Here is a 27161-nt window from a genome sequence, read left to right as displayed (position 1 = left end):
ATATCATATATATATATATATATATATATATATATATATATATATATATATATATCAAGAGAGAGTAGAACAGAGAATAGTGATGAATAAATGAGACAGTGGTTAGAAAAGAAATAAAATGAAACAAGTGTTGTAGTTTGAATGTAAACTGTCTTCTAGGGGCACCTGGGTATAAACACTTGGTCTTCAGCCTGTGGTGTTGTGTTAGATTATGGAACCTTTAGGAAGGAGGTAGAGCCTGGCTGAAGGTTATGGGTCACTGAAGGAAGACCCTTAGTTTTCTATCTTTATATAAAATAAAACTTTTTATTGATTCTTTGTGATGTATACATCATGTATCCCAATCCCACTCATCTCATCTTCTCACATCTGTCCTCTGCCCTTGCACCATCCCCCATCAAAACAGAATAAAACTTAAAAGAAAAACCAAAAACCAACCAACCAACCAAACAAACAAACAAACAATGAACAGTCTTATTGTGGAAGCTGTAATGTGGCCCAGTGAGTCATGCAGTATACCCTTTAGTCCATACATGCAGTGTACCCTTTAGTCCATACATGGTTACGTGTAAGTGTTCATTGTTATGAATCATTGGTCTGGTTCAAGGCATCTGGCTTTTGCTACACTGTTAGTCCTGGGCCCTCAGCGTGACTCCTCTTGGATATCCTGTTGTTGTCCTGTGTTGTACAGATCCTGCAGTTTTGGATCTGTAGGTCCGGCCCCTTCACATGCTCTAGCAGTTGATAGATGAGGTAGATGTTGGAGTTGGCTACCTCAGCCCTGGTTGTGGGCCTGGGTGGTAGCTGGGTTGGTCAGCCTGCTAGCTTTCCCTCATCATCCCCATCTGGGAAGCTCTCCAGCACTGCCCTGGGTTGCTCTCCTAACGCAGCAGGCAGTAAGGGATAGGGGCCGGTTCTCCTGCTCTCATGCCCTTGGGTCTGGCTCACCCACACTCACACTACCAGTGCCCAAACTCGACTGTTTTGTCCAGGCAAGGCGCAGGGCCCACTCTCCAGTTTGCTATAGGAAGCATACGGAGTAGGGGGAGTGGGGGTCAGCTCTGCTGCTCTCGTGCCCTCAGGTCAACTTACTTGTACACCCCCCTCACCCCTCCACCCCCCTACCTTCCTCACCCCCCACAACTAGGTCAACTCGACTGTGCTGTGCAGGCAAGATGCAGAACCTGCTCTTCTGAATGCTGCCACTGGTCAAGGGCAGAATCAGCTCTTCCACTCTTGTGACCAGTTTCTCCTGCTTCTAGGGGTGAGGGGCGTATCTCTCCCTGACCCACACCACCATGTGACAGACAGTGGGGTTAGCTGTCCCAGTCTCATGACCTCTGAGCCTGCTCACCTGAGTGCTTGCCAACAGGATGAGGTCTATTGTGCTGCCCTGGGAAGGTACAGGGCCCACTTTCCTGAGTGCTGCAGTTGGTGAGGGGCAGGGCCTGTTCTCCCTACTGCTGCAGCCAGTGAAGGGTCGGAACAACTCTGCATTCCCATCCTCACTGCCTTCCATGGTAACAAGAATCATGGACAAGAATACAAACTGCAGCTGCTGCAGGGCCATGGACCCAAACATGGCCCTTGGCTACAGGGCAAGCCCAGATGACACCATGGCCCCAGGTAGCAGTGCAGGCCACTCACATCTGTATGGCCATGGCAGAGGCACATCCCTTGGACTAAGATGATCCTAGGTGGCGGCTCAGACCTCTGACATCCGTATGACTCTTGGTGGCAACATGAGCCACAGACATGAACACAGACCCCCACTGCTGCAGTTGGATCATGGACTCATACGTGGTCCATGGCAGCAGCCCAGGCCGGATGTCATTGTGGTTCTAGTTGGCATTCCATGTCACCTAGATCAGAATGGCCCCAATGGTAGTATGGCCACTGAACATCAGCATGTCCCCGGGAAGAGGAAGACCTTAAGTTTTATAGCCAGGCCTTCCTGTTGGTTCCCAGCTACCTGAATGCTGACACAATTTCAATAACTAACCCATGTTCCTGTTACCCTGCATTCCTTCTTGTGATGTAATTTATTGCCTCGAACTGTGACCCAATACAAAGCCATTTTCTTGCTTATGGTTAGGTATTTGATCAAATGAACAATGAGATTTACTATGGAAGAAAAAGTCATTTTTCAAATGCTTTCTAAAATTAATTCTTTCTCCATAAGAAAAAAAATCACAAATCCTCTAAAAGAAAAATGATACAAGGTAATGTACACATACCTCAAAATAATTAACTTCACCTGAATTTCATCATCAATTAAACTTATAGTTAATATGATTTATATTTTGATCCCCAAATCCAAAGGTCTCACAAAGTACTATAAAAACTTGATGGGAGGGTTTATTATTTTACCTATTTGATCTCCTTTCTGAATTCTCCCACCTACATTTTTAATGTTTGGTAACTTCATGTTGGCCACCGTTGATTTTTTTCCCCCCACAAAATTTAATTTCTAGCAGTGCACAGTATAAGTGTTCCCTAGTAACTAGTCTTTCTCCTCAAGTAATTTAGCTGGCAGTTTGTGAAAGCTCACCACTGAGGAAAACTTAAGATGTGATTTAGAGATCAAGGAGAAGAAGCATTTAGAGGGTGACTGCATGTCTTCACTGATGTGCGGCATGAATTGACTCAAATAATTCCAGCATTTCTGGGGAAAATGCCTTTAAAAACACACTGTATTGATGGAACAGAAATAAAATAAGATAATATGTTAATACAGTGACAGCAAAGATGGCGTTTCACCCTTATGTTCGACAATTCATTTCTAACAATTTCCATGCATTTGAACACTTGCTAAATTACAGTCATGTAATTTTTTTTACAGTTTACAGTCTGTAAACTTTTGAAAATGGTTAAGTCTCTCCAAATAATGACATTAAAAAAATACCCATTTTTCCCACACTAGCACAGTTCATGGAAAAGCACATCTCCACAGGAAATCTTGGGAGAGCAATGTCTAATACAATGGTTTTTAAATTCAATCTCCCACCTGCCCATCTTTTCCTATTTTAACTTTCTTTCCCTTCAGACCTGAGCTCTAGACTTTTCCTGGCTGTAGTACAATATCACTCTTGCCTCATTTTTCATGTCACATTTTTCTTCTATAAAGTAAGATGTTTTATACTGGCAATAAATTATAGTGAAACCAAGCTGACATAAGACTCCTAACTTTACCAAGTGGTGGGCAGCGTCCTGCTAACTGAGAGGGGTCTTTGTCTGCACTTTGACAGTCACCATATGCTCTCTTAGACCAATGACCACATTTTAAAATGCTCACCACTGTACATTAAAATAGTTAGTACTTCTTTGCCAAGCACCTGTGATCTCACAGGGCTTTTATGTCTAAAAATAATATCCCATTGGCTAGATGAGCTGCAACTTAGACCTCATGAAAAGAGAGAAATACGAGAAAAGTCTTGTATTTGACATTAAAACAAAGTTTGCATGCATTCTCCTCCTGATGAATCATGCCTACAGTTCCCTTTATAATATCAGACAGTTGTTTGTTTTAAGTAGACAGTTGGGCTTCTTATCCTTTCCCCTTTCTATGGATCTACATGGGGTTTAATACTGTCACACACCATGCTTTCCAGTTATGTATTTTGGAATTAGTCTATTTAATAATGGTGTTTGTATATTTTTCCTTTATTTATGTATAAATGTCTGGTGCCCCCCAAAGCCAGAAGAAGATGTGGCCAGACACCCTAAAACTGTAGTTACAGGTAGATGTGAGCCATCATGTGGGTGCTCAGAATTGAACCAGTCATCTGGAAGAGCACCCAGTGCTCTTAACAGCTGAGCCATCTCTCCAGCTCCCAGATTAATATTTTATAACAAGTTGTTGAGGAACTTACCAGCTTCTCATATAAACTACAGAAATCCCTTCTGAAGGTGGAGTTGCCAGTTACCTAATCAGCCTGTTTTTTAAAGGTTCAATTACTTTTATGTAGACCTGACTTTGAACACGTGGACCCTTGGGGAACAAACCACATCACACCACAGCAGCTGGATTATTGAAGAATTCAACATGACAATTTTCAGAATAACTCATCTATAAGATATCACTACTCTACCTAAATTATAATTATCTCGTAAAATTAAGCAAAATATGAAGACAAAACATTTAAAAAGCAGAAATAAATAAGGAAAGTTTCTCTAGTCCTGTTTTCTTCTTTCCTATTCAAGCCATTATCTCCTGTTAGGTTCATAGCATGAATTCAGAGATATTGACATTTTTCAGGTCACAAGCAAGGAGCACGATATGGTCTTTCCAACAACAGCTTACAGTATTATAACATGGTCACATGAAATTAGATACAATATTGATTGTCTATTCCCAAACTCATCATGTCTCAAATTACTTCTCAGATTTTGCTTCACACATACACAATATTGATACTGTTCCAAGATAATTGTTAGAATATGGTTTATGTTATTTTTATTATTATTTTAAGAATTTTATTTATATATTTTATGTGTATGGGTATTTTGTTTGCATGTATGTCTTTATACCTATTGCTCTGGCAGATGAGAAAAGGGTATCAAATCCCCTGGGACTGGAGTTAGAAGTTGCTGGCTGTGAGCTGCCACACATTTTCTGGCAACCAAACCTGGGTCCTCTGGAAGAGCAATGAGTTCTTTTTGTTTGTTTGGTTTTGGTTTTCTGCTTGTTTGTTTGTTTTATGTTTCAAGATAGGGTTTCTCTATGTAACAGCCCTAGCTGTCCTAGAACACACTCTGTAGACCAGGCTGGCTTTGAATCAGAGATCTGCCTTCCTCTGCCTCCCGAATGCTGGGATTAAAGGTATGCACCATCACTGCTGGCAAGCAGCAAGTTCTTAACTGCTGAGCTACCTCTCTGTTAGGATCCTGGAGAATCCCACAAAAGACCACTATCCATGTATGCATTCAACAAGAGCATTTATTATTCCAGCATGCTAGGGCCTGCCATCTCATACAAAGGCAAGATGGAGAAAACCCCAAGAGGGAAGTGTGAGCTCCTTTTAAGCATAGCCAAGGGGAGGTCCTAAGGCAGTTAGGTCATTTTAGATATGATTGGCTCAAGTGAGTGGCAATCATATCAGTATGTTCTAATTGGCCAGGGCTAGTTAGAGGCAGGTGAGGGTACAGTTTTCCATTTTGAGGCAGGCCTGGAGAAGTCCCTGGATTTGTCCTTGAGCTACTGTGGAGGCTGGCTCTCCTAGTACTTGCTGACAGTGGGGGCTGGCTCAGTGGCCCAGCCTTGGTGTGTCCTATCTCCCTTGTCCCTGCTGTGAGGAGCATCAGTGATTAATTGTCTTTTGTTCATGGCTCTTCCAGAAACTGCTTGCTCAGTCTCAGGAAATTGAAACTGAGGCCTGATCTCTGAGAGAAAACTGAGCAGGCTGTTACAGCATCTGCTTGGTCTGCTCATTCCCCCAATTCCCTCCTTAAGCAGTGCATCATCTTAAATCTTGGAGCTGTTTCTTTGAAGTTAAATATTTTATCATCAGTGTAGTAGACTATTCTGAGAACTAATTGGACCAGGACATAGAAATCTTTGTTTGATATAAAACCCAAGTATTAACACAGGGGTTTAATCCAGAAGCATATACCTATCAGGTATTCTCCAGTGGGATAAAGAAGCCCTCTCCCGTTGACTTCTGAGTAAGATTATAGAAGTGAGAATAGCCATACAGAGACTGTTCCAAATAGAGACCATTCCCCATTATCAACTGCAAAGTGAGTCTTCCCTTACTTTGTTGTTGCCATCTGCAAGGTTGTCATGGGATTGGTCCAGGGGCTGATATTGGGATTTTGGCATCACCAGTTTAGTGGTACCCAGACAGAATACTATCATTTAGTTAAGGTGTCAATGATGCAAGAGCCAATAATAATTAGCAGAAGCAGAAGGGTGATGGCTGACAGAGTTCCTTACCTAGAAGGAACTTGGAATGGGGACCAATTATTATTCTATTTAAGGTTTCCTATGACAAGAAATTCCCTTTTGATCTAACATGGGAGGAGGGGGAGGATATAATTCCTGAATGTATTAATATTCGACATATTTCCTTCTGTAATTACTTCCTGTGGATATTAGGACATTGTTATCAAGTTCCTCGAAGGCTAGAATGTTAGTCAAAGGCAAGGAGGGAATGTAGAAGCATCTGGTTCATTGACCAGTTGAAGAGACGGCATTTATATTGGCTGGATTGGTCCATATCATCTTTCAGCAAGTTCAGGGCTCACAGAAACTTGGAGCAGGTTATAGTCAGCCACTGATGATTGGATGTGTTTGTGAGCCAAGTGGAAAGCTGTTGAGAGAGATATAAACTAGGAGCAGGAGTTAAAATTTATGAGCTTAATTGTCAATACCATCAGAGATCTGGGAAGGATAAATTATCTGAGTGTAACCAAGCAGTTTCCAAATCTATTTTAAAACCTGACAGAGACTGTTCATATCCAGTAATTATCCCTAGCTCCTGTTGTCTTCATAGCAGTGGCAGGACAGAATTGTTCTTTGGCTGTCGGATCCATAAGGTGAGAGTTTTCCCTGAGGAGGAGGAACTTGGGGAAGACTTACCTTATTTTCTTAATGCCTTGCTTGTCCACAGTCTGGGCCAGGTCCCTGGCAGCAGATGTTGCATCAGGGCATCTTGCTCAATGGTCAGTGTTATCAACAATCCAGGTGGTGGCATTGTATTATTTCATATTTTCTTTGGAGACCTTGCAGGCCATTTCTAGGAGCTGGGAGCCTACATTTCTTATAGTAAGCCTTTTTTTAAAAACAAATAATATAAATGATAAATCAATCAGATCTTTGACAGGTTTGAGGACCATTATCTATTAAATATATTGGAGCCAAACAAACCTAGGCTTAATCTTGAAAACATCTCTAAGTTTGGCGACAACAACCAGGCCATTGTGTTATCCTATAGATATATTAGTCAAATGGACCTCTTAAGTTCTGTTTTTCTCCTATAAGTATATTTTATTAGCATTTCTCCCTATCCATAGACATTATAGAAAACAGGTTTGGACTTTTTTTTTTTTTTTATGAAACTCGGAATAGCTAAGAGCTTTAGTCTTGTCATTTCATAGGAGGCCAAACATATAGCATACTGTAACCCAGAGGGATGTAATATGATGGTTAATTATTAACTTGTATTGTAGACCATATTCCTCCTTTCTCCTTTAAAGAACATGACCCCATTTTTAACATAAACATTTTGCAGTGACTAATCACCAACTTTTTCTAAAATGAAGAAAACCAAGCAGAATTAGCCTAATATGGTTAAATCCCCATATATATATATATATATATATATATATATATATATATATATATATATATTACAGTTTCCCTTCAAATTCAGCATAGTTTTTTATCCCTTCTGGCCTTCTATACTTTCCTATATACACTCAGGTCAGGACTTCCTCTATCTCCATTCCTCTGGTTCAGACAGACATGGACAAATTATTTTTTCTTTTTTTTTATTATTTCAGTTTTCTGCTTTTTTTCTCTTTTACTTCCTAGAAAACATGCAAATTTTTAATCAAAGTCTTTTTCTTGTGGCTTCTTCCCAGCAGCCTAGATAGAACATTATATAGGTACAACATTTCAAACAAGAATAGAAACATATATATGCAAGATAAATTGCTAAATGGCCTTATTAATAAAAAACCCAGAGTCAGATATTGGAGTGAAAACTGAGAGATCAGAGATGCAGAAAGAAGCCAGTCACGTTCTTACCACTAGAAAATCCTCAGCCAAAAAGAGAGCTACTTCCTGTATACTCACACCTATATACCTTCTGTGACCTGCCATCTCACTTCCTCTCTACCCAGCTACATCATTTTCCTTTCTCCACCCAGCTCTATCACTTCCCGTCTGTCTGTACAGATCTCCAGACATCTATGGTTAACTAGTGCTGGGAATTAAAGGCATGTCCCACCATGCTTGGCTCTGTTCCTAGTGTGGCCTTGAATTCACAGAGATCTGGATGAATCTCTGCCTCCTGAATGCTAGGATTAAAGGCATGTGCTACCATTGCCTGACTTTTGTGTTCAATATAGTGGCTGGCTTTTTCCTCTGGTCTTCAGATAAGCTTTATTGAGGTACACAAATAAAGTATCACCACATGTATGTATATGTATATATTCATTCTAACCAATAATAATTTTTAACCAATTCCTTTAAATGATGACAAGTATTTGTAACTCATTGAATTCAAATGCCAAAGTCCATGTATTTTTTTCTTTCCTGTGGAAAGAAAAACACAATTTTTTTCAAGCATAATGTATTTTTGACTTTTATTCTAAAGTCAAATTTTCCCAAGTTAATTCAATAGTTTTTATTTATTTTATTTTACTTTATTTTATTTTATTTTATTTTATTTTATTTTATTTTATTTTATTAAGCAGTATCAGGCTAGTAGCTGACCAGCAGCCAAGACCAGACCTTAATGTTATCATAAATTGTAGATTGTATCAAAGTGAGTGACGAACTTAACTTAGGAAGGAAGGGAGGGAGAACAGTACTGGTAGGCACAGAGTGTGTCCTTGACTAGCAGTGTTCCTGTTAAAAAATTGTTAACTCTTTGGCCTGAACCCCAGGTTCTCTGTCCACAGTTTGTCTCAGCTTACATTATCATGTACCCCAGTAGCCTCCTCCCTGTCCACCTGAACAGAGAGCTCATGCCCCCATCCTCTGCAAGAGCTGCTGACTGACGGCAGGCCTCTCCTGCAGGCCAAGACCACCTCTGCCAATGCTGTGGGCCTGATAACAAAAGAGTTATGGAGAGAGGTGGCCTGCCATGCCTCTCTCTCTCTTCCTCTTCCCAGAAAATGAGGGAAGTTAGCATACAGAAACAAGTAACAATGACATAGACAACCATGTTCCAGAACACCAGCTCTGGAAGATGACCTGTCTCACGATCCAAGAGGTCCATGTTGCAGGTGCAACCTTCTCTGTAGAGTTCAGTCAGAGGGACCTAGTCGCCTACAGGAACAAGTGAGTCAAGGACATCTTCCAACTCATGGTGTAGAGGTGCTTCTAGCTCATTCACCAAGCAATCCTTGGCCTCCAGGTTCAGGTAGGCCCCAGGTTTCCAGAGACATAAACACATGGAGCAGAACAGTAAGACAGTAACAGTCAGAACACAGACCAAGACAAAGAGGGCCCACACTCATTGGCTAGGTTATCAGGAAAATGCTCAGGTATCAGTAGTCTTGAGGGGACATCCTGAGTGAGCCCCTATATGTTAGGGTTCTGGAGAAATCCCACAGAGTACCACAATTGACATATGTAATCAGCAAGTATGTTTATTATTCCAGGATGGTGGGACCTGCCATCCCAAAAAGTAAGATGGAGAAGACCCCAAGAGGGAAGTGTGAGCTCCTTTTAAGCATAGCCAAGGGGAGGTCTTCAGGCAATTACGCCATTTTAGATATGATTGGTTCAAGTGAGTGGCAATCATATCAGTATGTTCTAATTGGCCAGGGCTAGTTAGAGGCTGGTAAGGGTACAGTTTTCCATTTGGGTACAGGCCTGGACAAGTCCTTGGCTTAGTCCTTGAGCTGCTTTGGAGGCTGGCTATCCTAGTACACACTGATTTTGGGGGCTGACTCAGTAGCCCAAACTTGATGTATTCCTATCTCCCTTGTTCTTGCTGTGAGAGGCATCAATGATTGTCTTTTGTTCATGGCTCTCCCAGAAACTGCTTGCTCAGTCTCAGGAAACTAAAATTGATAATACTTGTTTTAGCTTGTATGTCTAAATGTGTTCAAACCTCAAGTTCCTATGGTTTCAGCATTTTGGATCCATTTGGAGTGGTCTCTCCAAGAAATCATGAGAAGTTGGTGTCAAGAAAAGACTGGGTGTATTCTAGCCCTAGGACTGTCTCTTGGCTAGACAACAGAGGAAATAAATCATTCTTCAAAAATCTTCATCAAGTATTTTTACTCTCTTCATGATCATTGCTAGCTGGGCTTAAAGAATATGACTATGCTAATATTAATAATTTAATCTTTGTTGTACATTGTACTGTGCTATATAAGAGCATTTTATAGAAACACATGTAACTACATTCTAAATAAAAATTTGAAAGACCAAAGGATATATTTTAAAACAGGAAAAAGATATTTTTGGACAACTAAAATAGAAAGGGTACCCTGTGCTGAGATGTTCTAGGACACAATACAGGAATTACTTTGACAGTTTGACTTTATGAACATGTGGATAATCTCAGTGAAATTTGAGTTTACATATAATGTTTTAAGCAGTATATTTACATGTGATACAGTCTCTCATATATAGCACATCAAAAATTTAAATAGTAAAAGCACTTGTACTATAATTCAATTAATAGAGAAGATAGATGTCATAATCACTCTGTAGTCTGTCATCATGGAGTTGATAATAACTTCATAGCAAATGAGAAAGGAGATATTCAAACTGATATGACTCAATGGACAAAAGCCTGCATAGCATGCCTGTGGTCCTGAGTTTGCAAACCAGAATAATAAACAACCTAGCAAAATGCCTCACTCTCACCAGCACCACTAACAGAATCTAACACATCTTAGCAGGCAACAGAAAAATTTCATAACCCATATTTCTAGCTGGTGTGGAATAAACAGGGACAAAAGAATGGAATCTTGTTGTATCCATGCCTGCCAATGACACAATCATGCAAAACTTATGCCTTCTGTACTGTTTTTCTTCTCAACACTTTCATCTCCATCTCAATATCTACTAAATATTCTAAAATAATTACACAAGTATCTGTAAGCTATATTGAGCTAATAGGGAAAAGATCTTCACCAACCCAACATCTGACAGAGGGCTGATATCCAGAATATATAAAGAACTCAAGAAATTAGACATCAAAATAACCAATAGTCCAATAAAAAAGGGCTATAGAGCTAAACAGAGAATTCTCAACAGAAGAAGTTCAAATGGCTGAGAGACATTTAAGGAATTGTTCAACATCCTTAATCATCAGGGAAATGCAAATCAAAATGACTCTGCGATACCACCTTACACCTGTCAGAATGGCTAAGATAAAAAAAAAAAAAAAACACTGAAGACAAATGACAAAGAAATGATCCACCCAAGTCCAGCCAGGCATATTAGTGATTTTACTGGGGTTGTTCACAGGAGCATTGTTGACAAAAGACAGCTGCATTGCTGACACGTCTATCTGAGCACAGTGATGACTTATGAGGTTCTTATCCAAGGAGCTTCCTGTCCAGCTTGCAGGCAGTTCCCACCAGAGTCTCTTGTCCCCAACTAATTTTTTACTGTTCTCATAGCATTGGACAAGGGACTTGTAAATCTTAAACTTTCTGAATTTCTTCAACCTTGTAAGTTTCATGGGCTTTCAGAGTGCCATATGTTTCATTTGTTTCTTGAGTTTCATGGGTCTTATTCCTGCCTAAAGGAGGGAATGTTTCAGTTCAGAAAAGATCTCTGTGAAATATGAAGGTAGACATAACATTGATGGCTCTTTTAGTTTAATTTATCATGATGAAATTCTCATATTTTATCCTCCAAAAGAAATTAAGCATGCTTGGATATTTGAAATACAAATATCCAATGTATTTCAAATAAACTTCCTGTCTGATATTATATACTTTAGCCAATTTATTATATTTATCTAACCTTGCCCATTCCCTATATACTTATTGTTGCCTATACAGGTCTCTAAATGCCTGCGACCTATTCAAGCTCCTCTTTCTCCCTTAAATTTAAATCCAAATATTCTTTAATTTGAATTGATTCTGTCATGTTCCTATCTTTGTTGGCCTCATTTTGTGATAACTTCCTTCTCTCTATCACTTCATTTCATTATTTTAGATCATTGTAGTAATAAACTCATTTTTAAAAGTACTTTTTTATGTTGCAAAGATAAATTCTTTTCAAATGATAAAGCTAATTATATTTATCATATCATATCATATGTCATATGTCATATCATATATATTATATTATATTATATTATATTATATTATTGTATTGTATTACATTACATTACATTACATTATATTATATTATATATTATGTAGCTTAGATTCTGTAAAAATAATCCTGTAATCTAAAAGGTGTGTTTTAATTTCCTTGAACTAGCATCCATTGTCATTGAGCAACTGGCCCATCTACTCTATGGTGTCTGAACCACAATTTTACTTTCACTACTTCTTGTTTACTTCTAATTACATACATCACCATACATATGATGAGACATTTATTCAACAAATGTGTATTGATTCTCTGTTATGTACAAGGTACAGCTCAGAGTCTAGATATTTAATTGTTCGTAAGTGCAGCATGTCACCATGTAGTTATAGCATTCTTTGTATGCATGTACAATATCAATGCATTATGCAAGTGAAGTACACTGCAGGAAGGTTTAGGAATGAGAAAAATCAAGGGACTGGAACAGAGCTGCTCAGTTAAAGATAACAGATTATATCTATGTAGGGATATCAGCATGGCAGATAACATGACTGTGAAAGAAACTGGATTAGCTGTTTTTTTTTTTTTTCTGGATCATAGGGTTACACAGACAATTAATTAACATATGATTGTATGTTTCTGTTTGCTTTTTAAAAGTATTTATTTTATGTTCTTTTAGAGACCCTATTAAATGTATGAGAACAGGAGAGAGACTCTAGTAATATCTTGGTTAAGAGATAGCAGTGGCATTACCTAATTATAGCACTAGGGGATGAAAGAAGAAGAAAAATGGAGAACTATTTTAGAGATACAAATATCAGAATTCAATGCTTACAATAATCCTGGTATAAAAGAATATAAGATAAAGATTTGGTTCAGTAAATGTTTTCCTTATGTTGTTGCATACCATCACAGCAAACTTGGGAAAGGTTTGAAAATTATTGTGTATGACAGAAATTTAGAATGATGATGTTTTAAGACTTGGTGAGACATCTCCATAGACAAGGTATAGCACAAATGAATTTGACCATCTATACATTAAGTAAGACAATTGAATTTCTGACAGATATTCAAGAACTTTAAAAAATTATTTATTTTTTAATTTTTGAGATTATACCCTGTAGCATGAATTTCAAAGAGTCTTATTAATAAAAACAAACCTGGACCCAGGTATTGGGGTCAACGCTGGAAGATCAAAGAGGCAGAACAAGCCACAGCTTCCTCCTGCTCTAGTTCCTGGTCCTCACACCTTATATACCTTTCTGCTTTCTGCTGTTGCTTCCTGGGATTAAAGGTGTGAGTCACCATGCCTGGTTGTTTCCAGTGTGGCTTTGAACTCACAGAGATCTGGATCGATCACTGCCTCCCAAGTGATAGGATTAAAGGCATGTGTGCCACCATTTTCTGACCTCTATATCTTTTGGCTGTTCTGTTCTTTGACCCCAGATAAGTTTATTAGGGTGCACAATATTTTGGGGAACACAATATCACCACATTACCCCCTTCTCTTTCCTCCCTCAAAACTCTTCCATATACCCCTTTTGCTGTCTATAAAACTACAAAAAGAGGTCATAGATTTATAAAAGAGCAAGGAGGGGTGCATGGGAGGATTTGGAGGAAGAAGGATGATAGAAATTATGTAACAGGACAGCACACTGATTGATTGGTTATTCAATACCAATGGTCAGCTCTGAAAACATATACATACAAGTAACATTATTCAGAAAATTTTGACACCAAGATCTACTATAGAAATAAATAGGATTTCCAAAGAGAATTTAGAGGTTGAGAAGAAAGTATGTATTGAGCTGAAATTGCTAAGGAGTTTCAGTGTTTGTGACATTAATATTTCTCAGGTCAAATGACAGAAGAGATGGATAGGAAGAAAGTGATGAAATCCATGAAACAGAATATTTCAAATAATCATAGATCAAAGTAAGGCACTGACTTAAAAGTGTCGAATGTGTGGGAGAAACAAATCACTGCCTGTTAGAGGATGATAGAGGTGGATATGTTTAAATGCTACAAGGAAAATGCAAGGAGGCAGAAAACACTGAAGATATGGAGAAGAGGAAGAATGTTTAGAATTAGCATTCTGATAATGTTGGACAGAACAAGATTCTGTACAAAGTTAGAAGGACTGACCTCAAAAAGAGAGATTTTTTTTCTATCACCATAGAAATGGAAAGATGTAGTTGAAATAGAAAGTTTAGTTCTGCTTGCTCTAAATGATGCTAATTCAACTTTGTGCCTTTTACATTCACTCACTAAAACTACAGAGTCTTTGTGGGTTTACTGCTATGTAATTAAGGATTATGAATTATATGTACTGCCCTCCATCATCTTCCCTTCCCTTTTCCTTCTCTTTCTCTTGCTCCTCTTTGCTCTCTTCCCTCTGATGTCTGTCAGCCTCACCCTCTGATGTATACCTGCATCTCATTAACCACAAGGAGAGAAGCAGCTCCACCCTAGGCCTTTAGTGACACAGAAGCATAAATGTAAAAATTGAGACCTTCATGGAGGTATCTCTTTTCAGACATTAAGACACTATTATATTTTCCTCTGACAAGACCTTAAATTTCTTATTAAAAATAGATACAGGGAAGGTGGAATATTGGGCTTATCTAGAGAAGGAAGATGTGATCTTGATCTCGAAGGTCTGATATTCCTTGCTGTGAAGCTACTGTCCTTAAACATCAGATTCCTATACTGGACAAAATTCAGTGTTGAGCTAACTCTCTGAAGAAGGAGTGCAGTTTCAGATGAGTCTTTGATCCTTTGACCCTTTACCTCTAGAATTTGTTTAGTCTTGTTTGTTCAACAATGCCTTCTTTACACATTCACTCAGTTCCTGATTCCTGACCTTTGCATGTTTAGTCACCTTTCTTATATTTAGATGGTCACGTGATTATAGAGTGGTTTTTTATGGCAATGGTTTATGTTTTAAATTCCAATGTATACAGAACAATGTGTTTTGAAGAATAACTGTGACTTATATGTCCTATCAGGAACTTCAGGTGTTTACAGACAGTAATTGATCATCCCCTATGAAATAGAAAGCAAAGTCATGCAAAAAGAGTGAGAAAAGAAATAGTATATTTTGGATTTCAGGATGATGGGAAAACATGAAAATGACCTTAGGGAGAAAACACGGGCTTTATAGGAGGAGAACAGGATTCTGGGAGGATTTAGAAACTAGTTGAATATGGAAACTGTGAAGGTCAGATTACTGAATTTAGTGTGCAATTATCAAATATGCAACATTGCTGGTGCATTTATAGAGCTGTTTTTATGAATTCAAAAATTAATAGTTTAAAATTTGATATGAAAAACTCATATGACTTATTCTCTATGAAGCTTTCATAATTATCAGGCAGGGCATGTCATAAAGTAGATACAGCATAGTGTTTGTTGAAAGATTAAAATTGATCTTCATTATTTCTTACTCTTAAAGTGATTTCTGCTTAATTTCTTATGATAATTGTTTAGTTTCTTTAAATGTGAAACATGGAGAAATAACAATGCCTGATTCGTAGGGTTTCTTTGTGGTTTAAGGGAAGTCATACATATAAAGTACTAAAGCTGCACCTGCCAGATTTGTGTTCCATTTTCTGTTTTTCTGTTATTTGTGTCTTGCTATTTCCACTTCAAATTTGTGTTCCATATAATCAACATGTTAAATATCTACTGTTTTTTTTCAATTGGATAGTAAAAGTTATTATCATTACTATGATTGTTATAATTTATCTTTTCTTTAATTTTTACAGTAACTGATTGTCCTTAATCTATTCAAACAAAATTGTCATCACATTTTTAAAATCTTCATATAGTCTTGGTATCAAACCAGCATACAAGAGCTAGGTGATTAAATGAATGACAATTGATATAACAAGTGTGTGCATACACATTTGCAAAAAGCTGATATGAATAGAGAAAGGCTACTTTAGGTACAATATAAAAGCAATGAGACACACACACACACACACACACACAGTCAGCCTTTAAAATCACAACAACTTTCAAACTTGGAAATCATAGTCTACTTCATTTTCTTGAACTTTGTGTTGACTAACTCCAAAATCAATATAATGGTGTCCAAAGCGTAGGAGTGCAGCAGATTGATCCACAAGGTAATTATCACTATTGTTATCACAATTTATCTTTTGGCTGCTATAGTTAAAATAAGAAGAATGATTCACCTGAGTAAATAATTTTCTAGATCTTAAAATGTAATTTATGCTTTAAATTATGTATCTAGTGGTTGAAATAGTTTAAGTGGTAGAAGGTGGAATAGGGAGTTAATTTAAAATTTCAAGTGGTACTATGTCAGCAATGTTCCAATTTTACTCACATATTAAAAACAGAAATTGCATTCAAAAGATCTATTTTGCTATAAAAATGCAGTATCTAAAGAGAACTTATTTTAGGGACAAAAAAACTAAAATGCAAAATTTTATACAACTAAGAGCTGCAATCATGACTCATGACTATTCTATAAAGAAGTTAAGTAAGTTCTCAGGGTGAAGGGTTACAGAAGCCATGCAGATTCTTCTGAGATGAGCTAGGATTCTGATATTAGTAAAAAGACAATGGATCAAAAGAGAACTCTAATTCTTTGAGCAATGGCACATTGTAAGACCAGTATCTAAAATGGAGAAGATGCATGTTAAATGCATGATGCATATGCAAATTTTAGTAAATTTTCAAGGACCAGAGAAAGATAAGCTTTTAGATTTAGAACATTGTTGGTAATATGATTGGAGTTTACATATAATAGTCATATTCTTTAGTCTGAGTCATGCTACTAGATTAGAGACTGTATTGATTTATTAGTCGAATAAAATGTGTGATTTTTTAATAACAAAGAAAGCAAGATAACAAACAAGACTTCTTAAATAATTCTGTTATCCTCTTACTTTTGTATTTGGCTCCTACATCTTCATCATATTGAATATCTACATCCTAATCAATGAAATATTCAACTTAAGTTGTTCAGGATCATCTATCAGGTAAAGATTGAGGAAAACACTTTCTAATTCTTTTTGTCATTTTTTTTTTCACAATGTATGTGGAATATAATTCTTCTCCCAAATAATCATAGTCATGCCCTCCTTTTTCAACTGACCCTATTGGCTCCCAGACTCATTTAATTTGTAAGATGTCCTGGTATCCTTCTTCAGTGTCTCCACTGACTCTGTTTTAGCTGCTGCCATAAGTGCTAAGTGACTCATCCAGTTTCTCACTGATGTTCCTTTGTATACACTTTTGGCCTTTTCTGGAACACCTTTCTTTCGGGCTACATTGTTCTCAGATGATTTTTTCCCATTGATAAGTGTGTTCACACATTTCTTCTTCTACAGAAATTTCTCAGATAATTCCTTATCTAGACTTTGTCATTCACCCTTGTCCTTGTGACAGCATGAAGAACACATTATGTGGCAGCCTTCCTACTCTGATGAGCTTACGTTTTCATAATTGTTTTCACCAGCTGACTCTTAGCTATAAGAAGGGCACAAATTTATCCCCTTTTAAACTTAAAAGACTTGCCAAAGGCAGTGGACAAATAAAGAAACTTAACTTAATTTATGGTTTATGTAATAGAGATAATATAATTTTATATCATGGAAACAGATTAGATGAGAGCAAAATCTCATGTCTTTTGTCTTTACATAGTTCTGCCATCAAAATTCATGAGTTATGAAAAAGCCCTATAGTCTCTACAAGGTTGCTTTTTCCTTAAATTGACAATAAAATACTTCAGTGCTCTTTTCATTAAATATGTATCATGATTTTAGGTTCCAATTTACACCATAACAATATACCAAAGACCTCTTTATCTTTTAAAATGGTGGAACAGTATTATTTTTCAATTAATTCATACCATGCAAATTTTATATGTCTGAATAAATGAGGTTTCCTGGTATAGCTACATCTAATATCATATTGAATAATGCTTATAGTATTTCTTCAATGTGTTTCCTGGTATAATACTTACAGTGGCTTGGAGGAAAAGGCAGTCTCATTTGTTTGTAAACTTTTCTTTTCAGAGTATTAATACTATATTGCTAAGTTTAAAGGAAAAATCATGCTTTCATTTTACTGTGAGTTGAAACAAATCCCTGGCTACTAAGTTTGATAGGACTGGATTATCTTTTTCAACATTTTTGGAGGTTGAATTTTTCCCTCAAGTTTTATTTAGTGTGGGAATATGTATACTTTAAAGGAAAGTTAGAAGTATTTTTCAAATGTTTAAGATCTCATTATGTGAGCGATATATACACCCTGGGAATGTATATTTACAATATATTTGGTGGATATGGAATGAAGGATAACAGAGATTAGAAAACAGAATGAGTAATGGAGAAAAAGTTTGAGGGAAAGCTTAATTTTATTTTTTAATGTAAAACTATTTTAAATTTACATGCTTATTTTTACTGTTTTATAGTTGCATTACATATTGCATTTAAATCAAACCTATGCCCATTTTCTTTTTAATTCTTCCTCTATCCCCACCACGTTTTTGCTCTCAAGTTCGTAAACTTTTTTTGTCTTTCAATAATGAGTCTTTTATGTTTGTGAAATGAAAAATGCAGTTATATTTGCTTTCCTCTGTTCTAGTTTCAAAAAAATTCAAAATAATGGTGTAACCTTTACTTCAGCAAGTTAAAAAGGATGCCACCTGACAATATACATGAAGTTTATTGATAAAGAGCATTATGATACCTCCATAGTCAGAAAGAAGCTTGTGGATGTCCTATTCTGGGAAGAACAGAGACTGGAATTCAGTTGAAAATGTCAGGGGCATGTGTGTGTAGACTGGATTGGTAAAGTGTTGAAATTTCAACCGTAACCCATCTGGAATTTCAAATCCATTTAATTCTTTTTGATCTTACATTTGTGGGTATAAAATAATGTTACAGTTTATGAACATGAAGAGAATTATTTCGACCACAGCTATCAGCATATCCATTATCTCAAATACTAACCAGTTCTTGTGGTGGGAAGATTTGAATTTATTCCCTTTGTAATTTAGGGATGTTGGTAGAGCAAATGATTTACTATATTCAGAATCTGGGCAAAAAAAATGAAACTTTGTGACTTTTTATCATTACTACCCAACTGCACACACCCAGCCCAATCTCTGGCAATATTGTTACATTTTTACTTCAGTTAATTTTAGATTTCTTATGTAAATAATAATACATAGTATGTATTTTCCCTTATCTGTTTATTTTTCATTTAATTTAAAATTAACTCAATATTATGTTGTCATAAAAATTCATTTGTAGGTGTGTATAATACACTACATCATATCTTGTTCATCTATTTGTTGATAAAAATGTAAAGTGCCTCTCTATATAGGGTGTTATGACAGCATTACAATATTTCAAATATGCTGATTTAAACTCTTCTAGGCAAATGACCAGAAATTAGATTTTTAGATTATGTGGAATTTCTAATTTTAAGTGATGTGTACATCACTTTCATTTAGACATAATGCTGGGACTCAAATGCAGAGTGTTGCACATATTGGATAAGTACTGTATCTCTGAACTAATCTCCTAACTTTTATTTATAGTTTTTGATGGACTTCCATGTTTTTTATAATGCCTGAATTCATTTGCATGTCCATCAAAGTTTACAAAAGAACCTATTATTTTACAGAAAGCAAGCACACACAAACATATTCTCTGCCTCTGTGTCTCTGCGTCTTTGTGTCCCTGTCTCTCTCTCTTTCTCTCTCTCTGTCTCTCTCTCTCTCTCTCTCTGTCTCTCTCTCTCTCTCTCTCTCTCTCTCTCTCTCTCTCTCTCTCTCTCTCTCACACACACACACACACACACACACATATACTTTCATATTTAGTATCAGATTTAAAACATGAATCTGAAAATAGTTTTTGATGAAAATTCAATTATAGAAAAATATCTTGACATGGTACTGCCCAGAGCCATGATGGGCTAAGCAGGAAAAAGAGACCCACACACAGGCCCTGGGTGGTCTGCTCCAGGCTCTGAGGAATAACAGCCTGCCTCCTGGTGCCTTGCGGCACAGGGAAGACAGGCATTATTGTGATGAGCAAATGTATGGTGTGGAATGGGAGTGAGAGAGAGAAACAGCATGGTCCATGTCCCGTGGATGGAGGCATATCTGAAGAGGAGAAAACACTGAGGAGCAGGCTGAGGTGGTTGGTTGATTGCCACTCAGAGCTGCTGCCAGGGCCCATGTATTGGTTCATGGCCCTGATGCAGCCATGGTCGGAGTTGATGTCTGTGGCTCCTGATACCACCAAAAGCAGACTAGTTGGCCCCGCCCCTCACTGGCTGCAACTCTAGACGGAACTAGCCCCGCCCCTCACTAGCTGAAGCACTTAGGAGAGAGGGTCCTGACCCTTACCTGAGTAGCACAAAAGAGAGTGTTTGCAGGGGGCATGGGTGAGCTGGCCCTGAGGGTGTTTGAATGGGAGAGCAGGTCACATCCATCTTCTCTGCCATGTGGTGGCGTGGGTGAGGGAAAGATGCCCTCCTCCCCTTGTCCCTTGCCACTTGCAGCAGATGGAGGACCTGATCCTCCCCTTTACCAGCTGCAACACTGGGGAAAGTGGGTCCTGTACCTCGCCTGGGCAGCACAGTAGAACTGACCCTATTGACAGGGGTGTAGCAGAACTGACTCCAAGAATGTGAACACGGGAGATGGTGTGGGCGGGGAGGGGGGCTGAGAGTATGGGGGTACAGGGAAAATGTCTCACCACCACTGCTGCCCCTCTCTGCGTGTGGCAGGTGGGAGTGCTGGCCCCGAGGTCATAAGAGTGGAAGAGTTGTCCCTGGCCCTCACCAGCTGAGCGTCAGGAGAGTGACCCCTGAACTTCACCTGGGCAACATAGCAGAGCTGGCCCTGCTGGTGAAGGTGTGAGAGAGCCTACCCTGAGGGCTTGAAAGCAGAAGAACTGGCCCCACCCCTTGTTCATTGCTTCAAGAGGTAAATTAGCTAGGGCAATGCTGGAGAACTCAGGAGAGCTGGTGGGCTGACCAAACCCTGAAACTACCCATGCCCAGAACCAGGGTTAGGAGTTCGCCCACCCCAACATTCACCCCATCTATGATCTATTGGAGTATGTGAAGGGGCTGGTCCTGCAGACCCAAAGCTGCAGGATCCCCAGGACACAGGACAACAACAGGATGTTCAAGAGGAGTCTCAGTGAAGACCCAACATTGGTAGTATAGCAGAAATCAGAGGCCTTCAATAAGACCAATGACTCTTTACAATGAACTCTTTCAAGCAGCAAAAATATATGGATAAAGGGGTTTACTGCATGATTCAGTGTGTCACACTATAGCTTCCATGACGAGAATGATTTTTCCTTTTTTTTTTTCTCCTTTATTTATTTTGGGGGAGGTCTGCAAGGACAGAAATGATTACAAAGGGAGGGGGAAATGAATGGGTCAAGATGCATGATGTGAAAGACACAAAGAATAGAGAACAAAAAAAGAAAGAAAAAGAAAAACATATTCATGTAAAGATGTCTTAAACATTTTTGGGGTTATGTGCAAGAATCTAGAGAAGAAAACAATGAGAAACTTATTGATGAATAGTAAGTGAGAAAACCTTCTGCTGGAATCTTGACATATTTCAGTCAAGTTACTTATATGATTATTCATTAGCTGGTTGAAGAGTTAAACTTTCAATATATCACTTTAATTTTTATCACTAGTAGAAAAATATTTATACACTTGTTTCATAATTCTTTAAAATTAATATGAATCATGAATTGTGTTAAAATACATAATCTTTGAGGCATGAGATATAAATGATCTCTTACTACATATTCATGAGCTTTAGTTGTATGTTTGGTATTTCTGTGTCACTGAATGTGAGACAACCAGACAAATTCAATATTTTTCATCTATAATCTACTTAATAAACATGTTGAGTACTTTATACTTTTTGTCTTTTATTGGAGACTGAATATAACATTAATAAAACAAAGTCTGTGTTGTACAACCAGAAAGAGTTTTAGGAAAATTATGTATTAAACCAAATCATTTGAACCTGATATAGCATCTTTGAATATAGCTTTTCTTCTTTTTGTTTTATGCCATTTATTAGGAAAACATAATTTAAAAGGCATTGCCGGATCTATTAGTTATTCAACCATCTCCCTGCTCTCATGCAACAAAACTCTGAGCTGATTGTCACATTTTAAGAATTCTTTTTGAGACAACTTGCAAGACTAAATCTCTACAACTGCCTTGTGTACACATACACATTTACCAGAGAAAATGCATGCTAGGGGATGCAATGAACATCTTGAAGAAATACAACAGTTAGAGTAGTATTATAGAAGCCGGGTTTTGTCCAAATTCTTAATGTATTCTAAACCAGATATTATTTTTGTATTGCATAGTCTATTTGAAAACGACCCACCTGCTCAAAAAAAAAAAAAAGGACAAACATGATTACAGTTGTAATTATCTACTTGCAATGGTTTTATAGATGTAGGAATACCACAGACAATTCAAAAGAAAAAAAGTAGCTTTCTTAGTAGGCTCTGTAACTAGTGATGAATAGAGCTTAATTTTAATTCATTACAATCAAAGGCTTTCCCACGGTAGAATTCCCATTTCTTATCATGGATGCTAACTGTATTATTAGAATAACAAAGTCATAAATTTTCTAAAATGTGTGATTATTTTGCTAGTAGTTTAGAAGTTGTGGTGTGTGTGTGTGTGTGTGTGTGTTTCACACATGTCAGAAAGAATGAGTTGCAAGATTTAAGTCTGAAACCTGGGTACAAAGTAGATCTAGGAATTTTTTTTTTTGAGACAGGGTTTCTCTGTGTTGTTTTGGTGCCTGTCCTGGATCTCGCTCTGTAGACGAGGCTGACCTCAAACTCACAGAGATCTTCCTGGCTCTGCCTCCCGAGTGCTAGGATTAAAGGCATGTGTCACCACTGCCCAGAGGGAATTTATTTATTTATTTAATTTTTTTCTGGGAAAATCTTAATGTGATAAACTCTTGATCAGTATTTTAACCTGGGGTATGTATCTCATCAATTTGCAGTCACTTAGACTTCTAGACATTTTTTAGCTAGCATTGTTTGGTACAAATATGGATTAAACCAAAAAAGGGTTGGTGGATTTAATAACCCATAAGTAAGCCAATTCAAGGGCAGTGCTCATAAATGATGCATTTTTGTTATTCCATTAGACTCTAAAATGTGGAAAAATAATACAAATATGTGTGCACATGCATGCATATGTCTCAATTACGAATTGAAACTTCTAAATTATCTGTACTTGTTTAATGTGGGTTAAGAAAGAAATTCAAAACATATAATAAAGCACAATTTATCACAATTACAATGCTCACAGTGAATTACCACTTTTATTAATTCTTTATTTTTTAGATACCAAAGCACAATAGAACATTCATGGGAATATGTTATTATTCGGCTTCCTGATTTGAAGTTATGATACATACTCTTAAAAGCCATGGTCAGTTTATTTAGATTCTACATATCTTTCTAAATCTGATCCATTAATAAGGAACATAAAAGTTCCCACCTGTTATGGTTAATATTCTCAATGTGACAAGACATAGATTTACATAGGAGATGCATTTCTGAGCATGTGTGTGAGGAAGTCTCTAGATTGAGTTATTGTGGTGGGAAGACCCACCCTAAGTATGGATGAGATCATCCCATGTGATAGCATCCTGGGCCAAATAAAAAGGAGAAAGTAAGCTGAGCATGAGCACTCATCTCTACTTGCTAGCTGTGGATGCAGTATAACCAGGTCCTGCAAAATGCTCCCACCATGATGGAATGTACTTCAAACCATAAGACAAAATAAATCCTTCCTGTTAAGTGGCTTTTGTTAGGTATTTCCATGGTGATGGGGGGAGAAACTACCACACAACCTAACAGACTATTTGTAAAATGCAGATGCTAATACATGAGACACTGAAAACTTCCAGATGTTCAGTATTAATTAGCATTACTCATAAATAATAATGTTTTAATATGTATGATAAATGAAAGTTCATGATATACATAAGGAAGTTCTGCTGTCCTGCCCATTCCTCCATAGCAAGTAAGAGAGCTTGGCATTAATATGTAAATCACAAAATGTTTTTCTATGACAAAGTTCTGAAAAATATATGGTGCAGATGTTTGACTTCCTAGTAACATTAACAGGGAGTAAAGGCCTGAGAAATTGGACTTTAAACAACTCATCCTGCCTGCTCCTTCAGCCAACAACCTGCAGTTGCCAGTTTTGATAGAAGTCACTTCCAAGACAAATTCCCCTAAGTGAAGAGCCTAAGATTGTGTTTGGAGGCAACTGTGAGATCTATGTGTTTTTGGCATCAGACATGCAAGTAAGAATTAGAGTTATGTCATGAAATAGAGAAACCAAAATTGTGTTCTTGCTATGGGATTTAATCTATTTCCTTTTGCTATCCTACACTGTTTTTTTGCTGTGTAACTCTATAGCATATTTTAAAAATAGGTGCTTCAATGCCTCATAATTTATTCATTTTAATAAAGATTTGCTGGATATAGTGTATTGTGAGGTAGCATATGAATTCTGTGATCTTTTTTCTGCTGCTATGACAAATGCCACTGGAATTTTTTCCTTGTTTAGGAAGAAATATGACATGAAAGTGTTGGTGTAAACCTAGTTTTGAGTCTGTGGATATCATCTTGATGCTAAGATCTGTGTGTCTGGTACCCTGGTCTTCAGTAGTAAGTATGTGGTATCTATTGAAGAGACACAATACCTGGTGCTGGATCAAGCCGTGAGGGGATATGTGAGGATTTTTCAGGAGTCTGAGGAATTGAAGTCTTGTCTGAAACTGGGGCTCACTGAGAAGGGAGTCTCATGATGTATTCTTGTACAGTGTTGTGCCACTTCCTCAATCCTTTCCCTAAGTATTTCGCTCCATGCTGTACTGCTTGGTGTCAGGCATGGATATCCTAAGCAATGCAGACTCCTTATTCTACCCTCATCAATCATTTTTTCCTTCTCCAATCTCCATATACAATAACTTGTTTCCCCCAGCATTTGCTAATGCATTTGTATGCATGAGTAGTTGTTTAAATTAATGTTTCTTATATAAATGTAAAAATTATATGTCTTTGTGTGCCTGTGTGTGTGTGTGTGTGTGTGTGTGTGTGTGTGTGTGTGTGTGTCTGTACCAAGGCAGGCATATCAAAGGTTAACTTACAGGAGTCATGTCTTTCTTTCTAAAGTTTAGGTAGTGGGGATTGAACGCAGGTTGCCAGGTTTTGTGTGAAGCTCCTTTAATCATAGAGCAATCTCATTTGCTGGCCCTCAATGTTTTCATGAGAAAACGAGTGTTAAAAAGTTCTGTTGTGTCATCTTACTGATGTAGTCAGTGTTATTATTTTATATAAATTAAAGATTTAAAGTTAAGTTGAACTATCCTTCCTACCAATGGAGTGAAATCATGGTGAGAGGCTGTAACATTATTACTCTTTGTTACTTTAGCTCAAATACAAAAAGAAGCAAGAATTAGTGAATAATACATCTGCAATCAAACATAGAAGTCAAACTTCACCCTCTCTAAATTTAGTTGTTCTGCATTTTTGCAAGTTATTCCGTCTTTATAAACATTGAATTTTAAGTAATTATATATTTATATACATACATACATATATACATGAATGAGTGAAAATGTTATAATGTTTCAAACAATAATACATACTATTTTAAATAGTTCTGCCTGAAACCTCACTTTGGGGAGCAAAATAAACTTTTTGAGGTATCTCATTAGGATTTTTCCTGAAGAATATTGTTAAAGTTGCTCCCATGAATAAGGTGCAAGTGATGTTTATTAGGTGCTCATTCACGTGGTGCAAAGGCTTAGGATTAAGATGTTCACTAGAGCTGAGATTTTTATTCCTGATATTGAGACTCATTACAACTTTCAATTCCTAACAATTTCTAAGGATTTTCTCATACCATTAAGTTATATCTCCTCTGAAGAGATCTCAGGGGTGTAGCTCCCAGTGTTAAATAAAGTCCCATGCTAGCTTTGACTTGGGATGTGTGCAGAGCTGGCTCTGCTGTTGACATGGTGGGAATGTGACCTGCTCCTTGAGTTCTTCATTCCCACAATGAATAATTGTAGCATTGAAACATGGATGGCCTGAGTGATTTTAATCCTTCCTGATTCCTTATGTAAAAACAGTGCATGATTATTTCTTTGCAAAGACCAGAATATAGTATATTTTAAGTTATAGATGTGAGATGGGTGCAGGTTTTCAAAATATGGATGCTAGATAACAAAATAATGTATGTATGTACTATAAGCACATGCTAATTGTGTTAAGCTAGTCTATTCTGGAATTAGTGTGCACTTCGAGGGTGAGGTAGAAACGTAGTGCAATTGAAATTCCACAGAATCCATGGGAGTAACCCTAGCAAAGACTCCAAGTAATGGAGGACACAGAGCCTAAGCTGGCCATGTTCTGTAACCAGGCAAGTGGAGGGACTGGTATACCAACCCAGCCACAAAATCTTTGACCTCCAGTGTGTCCTGCTGACAGAGTGTTCTGGAATCAGAGCCTAGCCGAATTGTCATCAAGGAGATCAGAGATACTTCATCCAACAACTGATGGGAGCAGATGCAGAGCCCCAGAGACAAACATTAGGCAGAGCTCTGGGAATCCTACTGAGAAGGCGGGAGAAGGAACAGAAATGGATAAAGCAGAGAGAAGGATCAGGGACACCACAAGAACATGGCCCATAGAATCAACCGAATGGCACTCATGTCAGCTCACAGATATCAGGAAGCCTGTAGGGGTGTGACCTAGGTCCTCTGCATGTATGCTATGGCTAAGAAGCTTGATGTTTTTGTGGGATTCCTAAGAGTGGGAGCAGGGGCTGTCTTGGAATCTTTTGCCTACTGTGAGACCCCTTTCCTCCTATGGGGCTGCCTGGTCCAGCCTTGATGTGATAAGGCTGGTCTTGTTACAATTTGTTATGCCATGTTTAGTTGGTGTCCCTGGGAAGCCTGGTCTTTAATGAGGGGAGTCAGAAGGAGAGGTAGACAGGGAGAGAGGGAAAATGGGGGAGAGACTACAGGAGAGCAGGGAGGGGAAATTGCAGTTGGGATGTAATATATGAGAGGAGAATTTAAAAAAAGAAAGAAAGATGTTGATAGCATATTCATTTCTATACC

General features: G+C 37.7%; 1 protein-coding gene and 1 pseudogene across 1 annotated transcript in view; one reads left to right on the top strand and one right to left on the bottom strand.

Annotated features, from left to right (window-relative positions):
- Positions 1–1570, bottom strand: part of LOC102910383 (protein transport protein Sec61 subunit gamma pseudogene) — a 195031-nt pseudogene extending 193461 nt beyond the window's left edge.
- Positions 1–27161, top strand: part of Znf804b (zinc finger protein 804B) — a 522342-nt gene that overhangs the window by 233016 nt on the left and 262165 nt on the right. The window lies entirely within an intron of this gene.

This window comes from Peromyscus maniculatus, chromosome 3 (genome assembly GCF_049852395.1).
Source record: "Peromyscus maniculatus bairdii isolate BWxNUB_F1_BW_parent chromosome 3, HU_Pman_BW_mat_3.1, whole genome shotgun sequence".
Lineage (NCBI taxonomy): Eukaryota > Metazoa > Chordata > Mammalia > Rodentia > Cricetidae > Peromyscus > Peromyscus maniculatus.
The sequence above is the reverse complement of the archived record's forward strand: the minus strand, read 5'-3'. Positions and strand labels throughout refer to the sequence as shown.